Genomic DNA, 18754 nt, shown 5'->3' on the forward strand with positions numbered 1-18754 from the left:
ATCCTGGCTGGGGGTCATTGACAATTAGCATAGGGGCCAGCGCTGAAGGGACATTTTGGCAGCCATCAGGCAATCTCCTACAGGAACAGTAGAACAGACAATATAGGTTCTCTGATAGGGGGGCTCCCAGAGGGGTGTGTTCAGTACGCTTTAGAGGTACCCAGCCACAGCACCCTGATAATTCTCTACACTTAAGGATCAGAGGAGGAGACGACAGATCCTCTTTACTTGTCCTACCTATATATATAGTTTCACCAAAATACCCCAAAGATACGGGGGATACTATTTGTTTTGGGTCAGCAGGCTCAAGTGTGAGTGTTGCGCAAACGAGTGTTGGTGTGCGTGTTTAAGATGAATTAAGGAAATACTTTAATAGAATTGCTGAATTGGTAGCGAGAATTATTGAGAGTAGTTAACTGATTTGGCAGTGTATCTATGTTATTTGTTTGTATGTTAATTCTTTCTTTACAGGTTCTACTCCCCGCTGTTCCCATCCTTCCCTTCCCTCACTTGATTGCTCCAGTCTTCCGTGCCTTTAGTGCAGGAAGTTGGTGACGTCGAGAGGTGGACCCCATATAGCGTCGCCCGAATCCTGAGGAGTATCGGACTGTGGTAAATATTTCATTACCGGTACTATTTTTTATGCGGTAAAGTCTAGTAAGAATAACTCAGTAAATATAAGAGGCAGAATCCGTGGTATTAGAGGTTCTAAAAGGCTTTATTCCTCTATAAAGGAATTACAGTTCGAACTGCAGGCTTCAAATTCCATCACCACGAAGGTTCAGGAAGGGAAGGCAATACATTATTGACAAGTAATGATATTTATATGAAAAGTATTACATTAAGACAGATGCAAGAGGCGTAACAACTGATAGTACAGATAATGATACACATACGTAATGAAAAAAGGCGTAAACATAGGCGTAACTAAAAACGTCATTTAACATGATGTCACAAGTGGGTGGATCCATGAGAGAATCCTGCAATGTCAGCAGAAATGTTTGGCAGAGATGCGCGCGCAGCCGCATGACGTGTGATTGACGTGCAACTAGAGGGTGAAGGGGACTTGACATTTAGCTCTACATGTGGAGACAGAAGTCTGAGGGGTCATGTCAACCTAATCCCAAATCATATCTAATATCTTATGTTTAAAGAACTGTATTATCCAAAAGGAAAGGTCTCTATGATGGAATCTATTCTATACTGACTGTTAGTGCGTGTACAAGCGTCTAAGTGTCTACATGAGATGCGAGGGGGCAGGAATCTTCCATGGTAACAGGGGCTATGAATTACTTGCATGAGGACAGTGAGGCCTGGCCCTTTGCACTGTAGCTGGAAGAATGTTTACCTAAACTACTAGACAGGAATGCATCGGATGAGGAGCGGAGCAGATAATCTTGAAGGTGAAATACAGTTTTTGGCAGGCAACAGGCTGGATCAGGCACTGTTAGCCGCGCAGGGAGTAGGACAAAGTTCATGGATACATATGCGGGCTCGGACTGGAGCTTTCAGAGGCAGAAGGCAGGAAAAGGCTTGATGACAAAATTCAGGGCCTACTCGCCTGAATCTGTAAAATGTGGAAAGTGAACCACATAAAGTCGGTGGCCTTTCATACTTAGGAATGGAATATCTGACCCATTCATGGCGGATCTGAAAGAGGACATGTTGACGGTGGACGCACATGTATTTGCGTCTTCATAACTGGAACTGGAGGGAACATACATGTACTTATAGCATGCACATGGAGCCGTTGGGGTCTACGATAGGGGACATAACTGATCACAAAATTCATATTTCCTCATTCCCTCCTTGTCCCCTACGGACCCTCAGGAGATATCAATCTTCATCAATCCATCGATCTGTTCATATAGCATCATTTGTTCTTCTTTCTTCTTCCGGGATCTTGAACGAAAACTTGGATGCGGGATACACGATGTGGCACACAGGCCACAAATCGCTGGCCCACATTGTAGACATAAGCAGCAACTGAATAGTATGAGAAAGCCAATACCTAGGAAGGATAGGATCCTCCATCCCCAGGCTGACAACACGCTCCAGAACCAACCGGACCAAGTCCAGGTGCCTGGACTCTGGTGTATCTGGCTTATAATCTTATGAAGGCGAGTTATGGCTTTATATACTGACGGCGAGTTTTCTGGTATGAAAACACAGCAACTTGATCCGATGACCCTACAAGCTCCGCCCCTATCGGCCAGGATGACGTCAAGGACAAGACGATTTTGAAGCACAACAATCCGCATAGCAGACTGCTCTTCTGTTAAATTGCCTAAGGCGGAAGTAGTCTCGTTCACTACTGCTTCAAGGGTTCTAGTTAATCTACGTATCAGCTTACTATTAGTGACTGTACCTATATAGGGAAAGAAACCTTTATTGAAATCTGTGTATTGCTCCCATGCCGTTTCAGTGTAATCGACAATCGGGAGATCTCTCTGCTGTCTATTGTGTACTAAATGGGTATTTCTGTGATAATCAGGAGGGGCTAGGAAAACAGGTGGCAGAAGGAATGCTATGTAACAGGTACCATCCCAATCTAGAGGTAGACTTATATATGCAGTCTGGCCACATATGAAGTAGGAATGACGGGAAGCTCTAAACGTAGACTTGCCTTGATCACTGAATTTTATTACAGTGGTGCATTTACTATGGCCCATGTGTATGGAACCATTCTTTCTTACACATAATTCCCCTTTAACTGGGAATACTGACATAGCGGGCAAGATTGGCGTAGCTTCGGATTCAACATTCAGAATCAGGAGGTTAAGTGTAAAATTACCTAATCCATATACTTCATTTTCTAGATCAGTTCCTGTTCTTTTGGGAAGTCCCTCCTTGTTAGGGTAGCAGACTTTAAGCAAAACTAGGTTCAGGTTTCCCCATACCCAGTTGTCTTGATAAACTACTGAATTTGAATCTAGAGAATTGATCAAACTAAACCATGCTCCACAGGAGCCATTATGAGTGAATGGGTACGGAAAGAGGGGCAAAACTCCCTTATAGTTCTGATAGGGAGGGAGTCGGCCACATATCCAACAATTTGTAGCATTGCTGGTCTGATGGGAGTGATGTAACATACTAATGAATGTGTTGTTGCGCAGCGCAAATCTATAAGACAACTCATGCGGAGGTAGTTCGCTAAAAGAATGTTCAGCAGTAACATTGTAAGCACGCTTAGAAATAGGGTAATACATATGAAGCAATACACTAATTATGATGATCAGAAGACTTAGAAAAAACAAAATTAATAATGTTACTGTGCAATGACTACGAAGTGATTTACAATACGCATGCTTTTTAAGCTGCATCTGTCGATTTCTTTCTCTATTCCGGTCTAGAGGATACATGTCAGAGACAAATTCAACCGATTCACCTTGGAGAGGACTTAAACAATCAAATTGTCTGACTTGCTAGACCTTAGCTTCAGTTTATAAAGTTCGGTTTTTGTTTGTTCAACCAAGGGAAGCTTTGAGTCTGTCTGTGAGGGAATGCAGGGCTGAGTGTTCACATCGGACGGTAGTCCATAAAATTTCTTGATATGACTCGAGTGCAACCACCCTTTACGTCCCTCAATCTTCACGGCTGTCCTTGTTGTTAGCAGAACGAGTTTAGGCGATTTCCACCTAGGCTCCAGTTGGGTCTTCCGGTCGAAATTCCGCACCAGAACCAGATCACCTGGAACCACGTCATGGGGCTTCACCTCAGTGTTATCGGGAAAAGCTGCAGCTACCTGTGAACGACAAGATTGTAGTGCAGACATCAAGGAAGCCAGGTAATCTGTCAGCATATTACAGTCAACATCAGTGATTTTGCGAGGTATAGGCGTCCCCCACATATTTGGTGGTCTACCGAAGATCACCTCGTACGGGGATAGCCCTGTTCGAGAATGTGCTACCATTCTCATGTAAAAGAGCGCAACTGGTAAGGCTACTATCCAATCGACACCTTTTTCTCTACATATTTTGGACAATCTGATTTTCAGAGTTTGATTATGGCGTTCCACGAGACCTGCTGCCTCGGGATGTCGGACACAGTGGAATTTCCATTGGTAACCTAACAGAAGTGAAACGTGTTTCATTAGTTCGGATGAGAATGGCTGGCCGTTATCTGAGTAGACAACACGTGGCAAACCGAATCGTGGGAAGAATTCTCGAACTAGCTGTTTGGCAGTAGTCGGGGCAGTGTAATCTGAAACCGGGTAGGCTTCTGTCCAACGGGAAAGAGCACAGACAACTACGAGAACATATTTGAATCCTCGACATCGTTCCATCTGGATATAATCCATCTGGAGGACTTCAAAAGCATGATCGGGAGGTTGAAATCCACCCTGCTCTACGGGGATGCTTTTACCTGGATTAAACTGACAACATATCATACAGGTACGTACTTTCTGTTTGGCTGCTGCTCGCAGATGTTTGTTGAACCAAATGTGTTGAATGCTGTCTAGCATAGCTTTTTCTCCTAGGTGCGCTGGACTATGTATTGTGTTAATGATGACTTGAACCATGGAGTCGGGAAGAAACCATATAGATTTTTCCTTCGTCATCCATCCTTGATCCGTTTGGATCCCTCCTAATTCAGTCAATTTCTTTATTTCTTCTGGTGTAGCATGTGTCTGTATGTCAATTACATCAAGGACGGGATCCTTAACTGTCATGCAATGTGTTGGTGTCGGAACTATTGTCTTTATCGTGTCAGTTGTATGGGTCTGATTCTGAGCAGTCTGTTTAGCTGTTCTGTCAGCTAGGTCATTACCCTGAGAAATGATATCGGTAACTTTTGTATGAGCTTTGCATTTCATAATCGATATTGCAGTAGGTAGATGAATCGCGTCTAATAGAGCTTGAATTAGGGGTCCGTGTTGGATGTGGGCACCGTGAGAAGTTAAATAACCTCTCTCTCGCCACAGTACGCCGAAGTCATGGACGACTCCGAATGCATAACGTGAATCTGTGTATATGTTGACTTTCTTATTTTTAGCTTGAATACAGGCTTGTGTCAGAGCGATGAGCTCTGCTGCTTGAGCTGACAAAGTGTTAATACAATTTGTTTCAATGACTTCAGTGTCTGTTGTGACTGCGTAAGCGGCCACGAACTCTCCTGTACTTGTTCTCATACATGAACCATCTACATACAATGTCAGGTCTGGATCTGATAAAGGGATGTCTGTCAAGTCTTGTCTGGGTTTCGTCGTGATAGTAATGACTTCAATACAATCATGTGCTAATGGATCTGTTCCGTTTACTGGCAACAGTGTGGCAGGATTTAACGTATTACAACGTCTGATTTCTATGTGTGGCTGAAACAATGTCAATTCATAACCGGTGAGTCTCGCTATAGTCAAGTGTTGTGTTTGTGTGCGGTTCAAGAGAACCTCTACTGCGTGTGGTACTTGTACTGTCAATTGATGTCCTAATACTATGGCATCGCTTTGTCTGATTGCTAAAGCTGTTGCTGCCACTGATTTCAGGCACGCAGGAAGAGCCTGAGCTACTGGATCTAATGTACTAGAGAAATAAGCACATGGTTTGTGTGATCCTGCTTGTTCCTGAGTGAGTACTGACAAGGCAGTACCTTCGCGTTCTGTAACAAAGAGTGTAAACTGTTTACTGTAACATGGTGTTGCTAAAACAGGTGCTTGGCATAAAGCTTTCTTTAAGCTTTCAAAGGCATGTGTATGTTCTTGAGTCCAAGGGAGGACAGTCGATGTGGCTGCCTCCTGTGTTGTCAACTGGATGAGTGGTTTTGCTAGAAATGCATATTGAGGGATCCACTGCCTACAGTATGAAGTGAGACCTATAAAAGCCCGCACCTCCTTTTGTGTCTTGGGTGGTGACATGTTAGCAATTAACTGGATGCGGTCGGGTGTAAGCTGTCTTCCCTCCTTGGACAGCGAGTGCCCAAGGTAAACAACTTGCTGGACACAGAATTGCAGCTTAGAAGGGGACACCTTGTGCCCCTTGTCGGCCAGAAATCTTAAAACCGTCAGTGACGCTTTTTCACATTCAGGTTCGCTTCGGGCGGTGATCAGCAGATCATCGACATATTGAAGCAAGGCAGTGTTAACTGGCATGTGGATACTGTCAAGTTCTCGTTTCAGTGCTTGGCTATAGATGCTGGGGCTTTCTGTAAATCCTTGAGGAGCGCGTGTGAATTTAAAACTTCGTCCATTCAAACTGAATCCGAATAAATATTGACTTTCCGGATCTATTGGGACGCTAAAGAAGGCATTCTTGAGATCAATTACAGTGAAGAACGTTGCTTCTGAGTCAATAGCTGTTAGTAATGAAGAGATATCTGGGACCACAGGGTATTGTGGTACAATACATTTATTTAATTCACGCAGATCAATAACTAATCGATATACTGGTGATGCTTTTGGATCCGTTCTTTTAAGAATCGGAATTATCGGGGAATTACATACATTGGAGTCGGTTTCTACAACCACTCCTTGTGCAATGAGCTAGTCAATGATTTGCAGCAAAGCCACAACAGCATCTGGTGGTAACTTGTATTGTCGCATTCGTGGTAGTACTACTCCTGTTTTTAGTGTGACTCGATATGGTGTAATGTTCATGCAACCAACATCAGTTGGGCCTTGTGCCCATAGATGTGTAGGTAAATTCTGCAGCCGGTGATCCATGTCTCTGGACACGTAGTGACCTTTGAAATCACGTAAAAATAATCGTACTCCTTCCGGAGAACAACATATTATAGCTCCTAGAGCTTTCAATGTTTTTATACCTAACAAGTTTTCTGGACATGATTTAGTAAGCAATAAATCTGTGGTTCGTGTCAATGGACCAACCGTAAGTGGAAGGGGTTGCGTTACTTCATTAATGATAGGCTTTCCTGAGAATCCAAGGGAAATATTCTGTGAGCCTGAGAGGGGTGCCCCTGGAACTTCACTGCGTCGTATAGTTGTTCTGCTTGCCCCTGTATCAAGTAAAAACTTTCTGTCTTCCCCTAATAGTTCACTATGAACATAAGGTCCCTCTTGATCTACAGGAACCGCGATAAGGGGTAAGCCAACTTCCCTCTCTAGGCTATTTCATGTGTATCGCTGATAATCGGGATAGTCATTTTGTGCATACTGGTACATCTGTTGCGTGGTTGCTTGTGTGGCAGCAATAGGCTGCGCTTGTGGTGGTGCTACAGTCTGTTGTGGAGCTGCCTGTTGCGGAGCTGGCTGTTGCGGAGCTGGCCTAGATTGTGCATGCTGAGGGATTTGTTGTTGATTCTGATCCTGTCTAGGTGGACGTGGTCTTTCCTGGGTTCTACCCGTGGCGATATTATGTTTCAGAACTGGACAATCGTGTATATAATGACCTTGTTGTTTACAATAGTTGCATGTCCCTTTCGCCGGACCTGTGGAATCACCCTTTTTATGACCATCAGCTGGAACTGACTGAGCAACAAGCATTTTCATTTTCGTATCTTTCATACGTCTTTGTTCATGTTCTTGTTCTTCTCTAATTCTATTGTGGTGATATTGTAACATCTGTAACATCTGTGACGGGGTGTTACCTTGCCAGGTACTCTCAAATTTCAATACTCTATTCTTAACTTGCGGCAGGGAATTTTCAACTAATTTTGTCACAAACAGATGTGGATATGACTCGCTACTTGCTTTTATGCCACTATTAATACCAAAACATTTTTCAAATCGGGAATAGAAATCACTAGTGTCTTCATCTTGCTTTTGATTACAGGCTGAGATTGCACCCCAGTCCTCCTTTTTCGTAGTTAATAAACGTGGCAGTACCTGCACTAGTAATCCTGGTAGTGCTGTAGTCTTTTCCCCAAGCCCTGATCCTGCAGCTCGAGCCTTTTCTTCGTTTTCTAATGCTGTCCAATCTATCTTTTGGTCTCCCACCTCCCATTCTTTTTCTTTGAGTTTCTCGTAAACACCGGCAGGCATTAACACTTTCAATATTTTCATAATGTCGGGGTAGGTATACTCTCCCATGAGTAACATGTCCTTTATCTCACGGTGGAAACCTGCTGGATCCTTGTCATGGCTGGGTACTACTTTCTTCATTTCTAATAATTCAATTTTAGTTATAGGCGTGTACACAAACACGCGTGTAAAGTTATTATCTTCACCTCTGATTGGGTGTACTTCGCGTAAGGGATTCTGTCTATCTATGTGATACATTTTTCTTCCCATAGTGGGAACTGAAACGTGTTCTGGGCATACGAAAACTATATACTGGTTTCGAAATTCTAGAATTTCTTTAATTAAATCAGTACCTGACCCTCTCCATTTATTCGTGAGTAAGTCGGTCAATATGTCAGGTAAGGGTCCAGGATCGGAGTGTTGGCTTTTATATAATATAAGGAGGTGTTGAATCATGTATATACTAGCTAAACGCTGTTCGTCTGGGGCAAGATTCAGAAACGTGTGCGCTAGTGCATCATCACTGTATTTACTGGGACTGTCAGCCCATTGTACTGCTGACCTGGCTAATTCTTGTTCATCCATGGAATCGAGCATATGGTACCCCCTTCGATCTCGGAGTAATTTATCAGCGGCTTGGAATAGGTGTTCAGGGGACCTTGTATTTAACATAGGGGTTTGAAAATGTCTGTTAAATTCTGGACGTATCGGACGTATCGGATCATTAAAGCCTCTAGTATTATTATGGGGTCTTCCTCTACCTACGTAAGCTATCGTTTCTAATTGTTCTGATTCTTGCTCCTCCTCTCCCTCTGATTCAATTCTGTCTGCTTCTCGTCTTTCTTTATGTATTCGTTCTACTTCCTTGCGGATCTTTCGATACATGGCGATTATACACGCCTGTCTATCATGTTTCTCGTCTGATATGTTCTGACCCCATTTGGCAAGTTTTTGCATGGTATCATGATCTGCCTCAGGCCTGTCTTGGTTCCTGATCACGCAGTTTATGAAAAAACGTAGTAGTTGTCTTTGTACATCCACTTTCTGGTATTCCATAGCTTCGTTAATACTTTCTGGGCCTCGCCCTGTTTGGACAAAGTGATATATATTGTCTAGGTGTTCAACCATTCCTGGTATCGTCATTAAATACAATGTAGCTCGTCGTATACGTAGTGATGATAGTAGCAATCTGTCCTGTTTACCTGGCATTGGATCGTATCTACAATCCACAAGATGTTCTTTAAACATGTCGGATGTCGCTAGTTGGGGTGTACGTTGGAGTGCTAAATCTCTAAGGGTCTGTTTATTTCGCGGCGGTGTGGCAAACATGTCTGTCGTACCTCCTGTAGCACCATCTGAGGTGCTGGGCAAGAAAGGATTTGTTGGAAGTAAAATAGAAATTGTAGATGCGGGAAAAACAGTAGAAACGGACGGACCTGTGGGAATGGGCGTAGGAGTTTGTTGTTGCGGGGATACAGACGGATGATCTTGACGTTGAACACCATCGTCATGCGGTGTGTGTGCTGTGGCATTAGCATACTCGGGAGCTACGTCATCTAAATAGGAGGAAAGGAAAACGTCTTTTGCTGTTTTGGGATGTGCTTTGGGATGTGCTTTTATCGGGAGCAATGGAGGTGTCAAGTTTTTCGGTATTCCCGGGGTGGCCTGAGGTAACCCTTCGGCCAAAAGAGGATACATACCATTCATAAGGGTATTTCTTTGTCTATCTACTTGTTCTGATTTTACTCGGGTACCTTCCTCAATTAATAGATTTTCTCGGGCTTTATTTGAATTCTCCCTACCTTTCTCTTCCTGTCTGAGCGCTTTTTCTGTACGTCTATATGATTCTTTACGCCATAATTCAATGGCATCTTTCTGTGACTGTCTGGCTTTCTTTTTCCATAATTCTTCTTCTACTCTCATGATGCAATCTGCATCCCAGGTCCCCGCTGCGGGCCACCTCTGACTTTCTGGCAACTCTTTGGTGTAGTCCACCCATAAATCAAGAAATAACACGGCATCTAGGCCATGCTTATGATACATAAAGTATCCTGGAGTGTCCCTAGGTGGAATGGGAACAGCTTCTTCGAGTACCCCTTTTCTGGTTTTGATCTGTCTTAGTTTTGAAAAGAGCGGCATTTTTAGACCTTATTATTTGAACACACTTAATACAATAAATACAATAATGAACAATCATTCACACCACAATATGTAGAACGTATTAAAACATTTAACATTTAATGAACGATGATAATTAATAGAAAACTAGTTACTGACATAATACTGACACTAAATAATACTGAATTATATGCAAGACATACTAGATATACTGCTAAACAGTACAGATACACTGCTAAAACAGTGCAGACCGGATTTGTGTACCCAAACCCGTCTTGACCGGCACAACCTATGTGCACGTTTAAATGCCTCCCCGGCAATGGTACTCACCGGGTAGCGCGGAACGGAAGGCCTCGGAACTGAACTGAAACTGGACCGGACTGGACTCGACTCGACTGGACTCGGAACTTCGGAACCTGGTGGGCCTCTGTATACCTCGGATCTTGCTCTCTCAGCTAGGCTCTGGTCGGGATACTTCGCACTTCTCACCGCCTCGTCCGGGTGTTGATCGCAGCCTCAGTCGCCCCCGCTTGGCCGGAGGGAGATACAGGAAAACCTGCAGGTACGCGTTTTTGTCCGTTCAGCTGTGGCAGGAGACCGGGCCTGCAACGCACCTCCGGCGCGTGAGATGAGAAAGTGTCCCTGTTCGGGCGCCAATTTATGTGGTAAATATTTCATTACCGGTACTATTTTTTATGCGGTAAAGTCTAGTAAGAATAACTCAGTAAATATAAGAGGCAGAATCCGTGGTATTAGAGGTTCTAAAAGGCTTTATTCCTCTATAAAGGAATTACAGTTCGAACTGCAGGCTTCAAATTCCATCACCACGAAGGTTCAGGAAGGGAAGGCAATACATTATTGACAAGTAATGATATTTATATGAAAAGTATTACATTAAGACAGATGCAAGAGGCGTAACAACTGATAGTACAGATAATGATACACATACGTAATGAAAAAAGGCGTAAACATAGGCGTAACTAAAAACGTCATTTAACATGATGTCACAAGTGGGTGGATCCATGAGAGAATCCTGCAATGTCAGCAGAAATGTTTGGCAGAGATGCGCGCGCAGCCGCATGACATGTGATTGACGTGCAACTAGAGGGTGAAGGGGACTTGACATTTAGCTCTACATGTGGAGACAGAAGTCTGAGGGGTCATGTCAACCTAATCCCAAATCATATCTAATATCTTATGTTTAAAGAACTGTATTATCCAAAAGGAAAGGTCTCTATGATGGAATCTATTCTATACTGACTGTTAGTGCGTGTACAAGCATCTAAGTGTCTACATGAGATGCGAGGGGGCAGGAATCTTCCATGGTAACAGGGGCTATGAATTACTTGCATGAGGACAGTGAGGCCTGGCCCTTTGCACTGTAGCTGGAAGAATGTTTACCTAAACTACTAGACAGGAATGCATCGGATGAGGAGCGGAGCAGATAATCTTGAAGGTGAAATACAGTTTTTGGCAGGCAACAGGCTGGATCAGGCACCGTTAGCCGCGCAGGGAGTAGGACAAAGTTCATGGATACATATGCGGGCTCGGACTGGAGCTTTCAGAGGCAGAAGGCAGAAAAAGGCTTGATGACAAAATTCAGGGCCTACTCGCCTGAATCTGTAAAATGTGGAAAGTGAACCACATAAAGTCGGTGGCCTTTCATACTTAGGAATGGAATATCTGACCCATTCATGGCGGATCTGAAAGAGGACATGTTGACGGTGGACGCACATGTATTTGCGTCTTCATAACTGGAACTGGAGGGAACATACATGTACTTATAGCATGCACATGGAGCCGTTGGGGTCTACGATAGGGGACATAACTGATCACAAAATTCATATTTCCTCAGGACCAGGGACTGATTCTTACACAAACAGCCTTTTTGTATTCTTGAAAAAATGAATATATTTGAATGAAGTAATTCAGATAAAATGCAAAGTGGATATGCACAAACTGTGTTATTGTGATTATTCCTGATAACTATTTACATGTGTTTAGGCGTTTGTGATATTCATGCCCTATGAATATTTGGGTTATGCGACACTTGCTGCACTGACAAAATAACTCTGAGAACCCGACAGAACCATTTTTTGTTAATAATCTTCCATAATATGTCATAGGTGGATTTAGACTATTCCAGAAACCTAGTCAGACTGCTGTTCAATGAAGAAAAACTTAATGTAACTCTGAGTTATTGGTATAAATAACTTTATCTTGGATCAGATTGTAGAAACGATAAGATTAAAATGGGAAACCTACACAGGGTTAAAGTTAAAAGAAACACAGTGGGAAAGATACTCTGATCTTACCTATTCAAGTTTTAGAGGCGCTCATTTCCATTGTAGGGATTTTTTTAATGGTTGTATGCTGTACTTCACACCATGTTTGGTGCACAAGATGTTTATCGCTATATAACTGCCCAAACTGTGATCTGGTAGGAGATTGGCTACATATGTTTTGGTCTTCTAATACCTTGGAGACATTCTGGGGGGAGTGTTCCAGGTAGTGGGCAGGACAATTGAGTTAAATAGCCTCCCTTCCCCAGAAATGGCTTTTGGGATTATATGATAACGAGAGGATAGGGCGCTATGACACTGAGCACTTTGGGCCTGATTTAGATCTCAGCGGATGGGGCACTCCTTCTTAGCGGTGATGGATAGCCTGTCTGCCGAAATATAAATCCCATAGAATATAACGTGATTTATATTTCAGCCGATGGGATATCCGTCCCCATTGGGACGGAGTGACCTGTTCGTCAAGATCTAAATCAGACCCTTTACATTTATAGCTACGCTTATAGCCCGCCTCCTGATTACTACCTTAGGTTGGAGGAATGGGAAGGTAAAATGAAGAAGAACAGCAAGAGGAAAGCTTTAGAATTAATCGCTGCACTCTATACTTTAGGAAATGGAAAGAATGGGCCTGGTGGCAGTAGGGTATGTGTTTTCCTTACAGTGAGTACTGGTACTTAATACACCTTAAAGGCTGATGAACACAGACCTTTTTATTTCGTAGGCCCTGCCGTTGGAATTAACTGCAAAGGGTCACAATATATATAGGTATCAGAGTCAGTGTGTTGCACCGGTATTTTAAACGCTGGCACTTTTGATGTTATGCACTTTAAATAAGTAGGAATATCCGGGTCTGGATGGAGGAGAATTTTGTTTTATTAAATTCCTTAGTGTTTATAATGTCCTAATAAGGCCTATGATGTATATATATGTATGTATGATTATTTTGAGAGCTACGAATGTTAAGAATGTTTGAAGTATAAGAATCGGTTTACTCCGCTTTGAAGTCACTTTACCTGTACAAGAGCTAAACGTTTATAGATGTCGATGAGTATATACTAAAACGTATTGATGGTGTAGAAATATATGTTAGTGTTAGTAGTAATGTTAATATATTTGAATGTTTAACTGTGTCCTTTGCATTAATTTAGTTTCCCTGAATTAATGTACTAAAATTCATAAGAAAGAATTAAAAAAGAAAGGATCCTCCGCATGTTCGATAATCCACGAAGAATCTACAAATCAACAGTCAAGATACCTCAATAACTAACTTTTTGAAGCCTACTCAACATCTTTTCATAAAGTTGATTTTTCAAAAATATTGCATAGATTTACACCATACTAAGCAGTGACGGCTGACTCTGAATGGGGGTGGTGAAGTGGGGGGAAGGGATGAAAAGTTAAAAAAAAAAGAAAAATAAACTTACCTGCTTTTCCGCCCCCTCCGCTGCACGCCTCTCCTCCGTCTTCTTCCCAGCTGCTGCCTGTAGCCTGCACCGGAAGCACCAAGGCTTCCGGAATCTGCCAGCCAATCACAACGCGGCAGGAGCAGTGTTGTGATCGGTCTGAGCGGCTTGTTTGGCTGCTCAGGCAGTGCCTGGGGAGGTTGGGCATGTTCTCCACGGGGCTGTGCAACACAGCCCAAAGGAGAACATGGCAACTACGCTTTATTGTTCGGCTGGCCCTAGAGGGCAGGTCAAAGCGTCATGCACATGTTGGGAGGGAGTGCAAACCACTTCTGCTCCCTCTGCGTCCCACCCAGAGTAGCAAAGGAAAATAAAATGATAATAGCTTCTTGTTATTATCATTTAATTTTTATTTTCCACTGCTCAACGAGCAGTGGGCGACGCTACTCCACCTTAGCGGAGAAGCCACTACTGATACCAAGCAAATGTATATCGCTGAGGAAAGCTTTAGCTTCATTCCAAGCTGGTGTAGTTCCATTCAGGGCTTTTGGCTGTAGCCGAAAACAAAGTTTGCTATGGGAATTCAAATAGAAAAAATTTAATTTTGACCCCATTTTATGTTTTTCCACCCTGGACTGAACTGCGTGAAACTTCACATGCCGAAACGTAGTCTCGTTACTTGATGTGAAAGGACTATGTAGATTAATCAAACAAAGCTAAAATAAAGAGAAATCAAAAAATCTTCTTTTCAATGGAAATTCAGACCTAAAAATAACTATATAGTCATTATCACTGACACTGTAATGTACCTTATATAACATTGTTATATTTAATTTGTTTTACATTTGTGCTGATTTTGTGAGACCTTTAAAGGCGTGCATACTTAAATCCACATATTTATTGAAATGTAATTAAATACTTTGTCCTTCCCATTGTTTTTAATTATCATCATTTATTCTTATTAATTAGCCAATACCCTTTTGTCTTTTAGTATATTCATTTACTTATTGAAATAAATATTTCCTTTCTTATATTCAGTTTTAGTTTAAAAATATACTCTCAATCTAATTTTAAACTGATTTTATTCAATTATTTACACATGCTTGTAATTTGTTTGTATCCCTTTTTAAACATTTCCATATTTTCAGATTTTTATATATTCATTTAGTATTTATCTTAGCCTATGTAATGATTTGAAATGTAGTTACAGACACTATGATATACTGACCATGATGTAGTGCTCCCACAGTGTAGCAGTACTGATGTAGTTGGTGTATACCATTGTTTGTTATCATATTGAAGCTTTGCCCAGTGGTGACTGCCTCATCTAACCCCTTTTAATCTATCACCAGCTAGAAGCCTTCATCACTGTTTGTCGCTGTCACCTAATCCATTCTGATCTCATATGACTGCTACAAACACTTGGCCTCATTTTCAATATTTTGACGCAGGGCAGGGCGGCATGTCTTCCTGCTGCATTGTCGTGCGTCAAAATAAAAGGGCTGGAATGTGCCGTCTCTACAAGATATGGCACATTCCTGCCCTTCTCACTTGCCTCGGCTCACATTAAGCAGCCGTGCGCCATTGTAGACACCCTTGTGTCATTTTGCAAGGGTGATGATTGTTTTTGTGCAGGAAGGGACACTTTCCTGCACATAAACAATCATTAAAGGCATTTTCCTCTTTCTATGTGTGCTGCAGAATGCAGGAAATAAACGAGGATCAATTAAAGTATTTCTCCTTGTTGCACCTCCTTACGCCTCCTCTCGGTAGGAGTAGGATTCTGACGCATTCCCAGATTTACACAATGTTGTAAATCTGGGAATGCATCAAGGTCCATGGAGGTTGCATGGGAACACCCACAGCAACACCCATGGAACCCCCCTTTCATGCAGATTTATGCGTGAAAGCGAAATATATTTACAAGGCCACGAAAAGCCACGCAGGGTGACTTTACATGCTTTTGTAAATATGGGGAAGCCCATTGCGCTGCCGGTGAATCCATAAAAGTGACTCATGGGCAGCATAATGGGATTATAAATAAACCCCAATGAGAGAATAGGATGTGGCTCAGCAGCCAGAGCGGCTCACTCCAGGACGGGGGATCTCGGTTCAATTCTCAGCGTTGGCACAACATCCTGTTACTAAAGGTAAATCACTTGGGACAGATTTTTAGGCCCCTTGCGCTGCCAGAATGTCACTTTTTGTGACACACTGGCAGCGCATTACACTGCCCCATATTTACAAGGACAGGAAAAGCCAACCTGCGTGGTTTTTCCTGTCCTTGTAAATACGGCCACTGTACACGCAGCACTTAGCGTGAAAGGGGCGATCCATGGGTGTTACTGTGGGTGTTTCCACGTAACACCCATGGAACCAGACACATTTCCAGACTTACAAGGATTCGTAAAGCTGGAAATGTGTCTGAATGCTACGCCACCCTAGGGGTGGTGTAGTGAGGCGCAACAAGGAGAAATGTTTTCTTTTCTCCTTGTGTTTTTTCCTCTTTCAAAGCGTGCTGCATTCTACAGCACACCTTGAAAGAGGAAAATGCCTGTAGTGAATATTTTTGCTTTTGTGCAGGAAGGTGCCCTGCACCTTCCTGCACAAAAACAATCTCCCCATGATGCAGGCATCCTTGCACCATTGTGCACGGGTGCCTGCGCATGGCAGCAGTTTGTGCGCCAGTTCAGGAGAGAGCAAAGGAATGTGACATATCATTGTAAATATGTCGCATTCCTGTGCTCTGAAAGTGCCACAGCGTGGCGCAGCCAAAGGGCTTGTGGTGCCACGCTGCGGCACCTATTTGTAAATCTGCCCCTTAATCTTCTCGAGCCAATGGACAGCGCCTGAGTAATCCATTCTAAATAAAAACAATGCATATATAAATGTATCCAATGGTGTCTCGTGCTGTCCCTTTTTAGGAAGGCATCTATTTATGAATCGTTTCTGGCAGGGCTGTGTGGCAACATCTGCAAGACTGGCTTTTGGTGCAAATGTATCCGAACAGCTCAAAGCAGTGTATCTAGGTTGAGTGGAAATCTAATATCATTTTCCATATGATCGGATTTAATCCCCTTTTAATATCTGTCTGGCTAGGCCTAACACAAATTTTGCATCTGGAGCTCTGGATTTTTCATGGAGCACCAGCCGCTCTGTTATAGTCTTGCAATTTGCAGGAGTGCATCTGTTTGCGGCAATATGCAAATCTCAGCTCGTACACGTGATACACTTCGAACGTGATTGCTATCAAGCTGCTTTCGTGTGGAAAAGATAACCACGATGCCCTAATGTCACCGAAAATAACAACGATCTTGGCATGGAGTGTAACGCTGACCCCTACAGCTTCTGCAGCGCACGGCCCCACCGAGCCCTTCAGAGGCCCCTCTGCCCTTCAGGGGGGCCCCATTTACCCCAAGGCCAATCGACATCAATGAGCTATGGTAGACTCGTGTGCCCCTCGACACGTTCTGAGGGTGCTATAATTTTGTGTTACGCCACTGAATTCTTGCATTTGTTTATATACGTTATCAGCAAGTCCTGAACACGGTGTTCATACCTCTCATTATACTTTGTCACAAAAAGGGTCAATGCTATCAGCATATTAAGTCTCAGGAAATGAGGGCCCTATGTACAAAGATGTGGTGGAGAGAGGCGTTAACCATAATGGCTTAACGCCTCACTCCGCCACTGCTCAAACGCAAGGCTGCACTATATTTACAAGAGCAGCCTTGCGTTTCCCCCTGCGCTGGTTCCAAGGTTAGTAGCTTAGCGTGAACGCTGGTACCCTTGCACCATAGTGCAAGGGTGTTGCGTGCAGGGCAAGATTGTTTATGTGCAGGAAGGTCCCTCATCCTGCACATAAACAATCTTTAAATGCAGTCTTGTCATTCCTATATGTGCTGCTTAATGTACACATGGAAAAAGCAAAAACAAGTAGAAATAAAGCATTTCTCCTTGTTTCGCCAAGGTAAGACCAGGTTTTTCCTGGTCTTAATTTTGGTGCTGCCTCCTATTTAAGCCACCCTTGTAAATAGGGGACAGCGTCTACATCAATGGGTGTTGAGGTCGAACACCCACCGCAGCATCCACTGCCCATCCCTTTCACTCTAAGCATAGCGTGCTTATCTACAAGGCAGTGTTAAGCCATATTAAGTGGCTTAACGCTTACATGTGAATAAGGCAAAGACTCTATTGTGACAGGAACGTCGGGAAAAGTGACTTTCCTGTGGCAATAGGGGCTTGACATATGCACCATGCATTGCAGCGCTATGCTTTCAGACACTTTATCATCAAAGACGTCAAACTGTCATGTGTCATTTGTAAGTACTTTATGGAGGCATAGTTATGTGTTGGTGTAGTTGACACTTCATTGCCTCAAGGTGGGGAACTCTTTTTAAACCAATAAACTACAAGTTGACGCATCACTTGCCCTTGCTTTGACAAGTGCTTCCATGACTCTGAAGCATCTGTTCGGTATAACAGCGGACCCTTGATTCTTCTTTCAAAAATTCAGCTTTTCCATCTTGCTAGGGTATGGTGGTGGCAACCTTTGCCTCTCATGGCTAACAGCAATCTCTTTATAAGCTGTCCCATTATCCTCCTTACATTTCGGTGACCTTTGATGATCTTGCCACTGGAAATGGCCAGCTGGAGAGATAATTACAAGGCTTTGTGAGTGAAGCTTGCTGATGATCTGATAAAAAGTGTGAAAATGAAGAGAATAATTAATCCTTATCCAGCCCTGACTGGTGGGAGAGGCCCGGTGTGCCAGCTGCACTGCCAGGTTGCGGGCAACCGGCCCCTTTTGCAGAGCAAGGCCTCCCTGCTAAACGTGGCAGTGAGGGCACCTTCCCTCCCCCTAATAGGTGATCCCCATGTTAGAGGATATTTCTGCATCTTGTGGCCATTACAGGGCACGCCCATTCTGGGGCCCCCAATACAGAACTGGCTGCATCAAGAGAAGGCCTTGGTAATAACCGTATTTCTGAGCTCAGATGCTGCTCCTGGGGTTGTTA

Source organism: Triturus cristatus, chromosome 7 (assembly GCF_964204655.1).
Source record: "Triturus cristatus chromosome 7, aTriCri1.1, whole genome shotgun sequence".
NCBI lineage: Eukaryota > Metazoa > Chordata > Amphibia > Caudata > Salamandridae > Triturus > Triturus cristatus.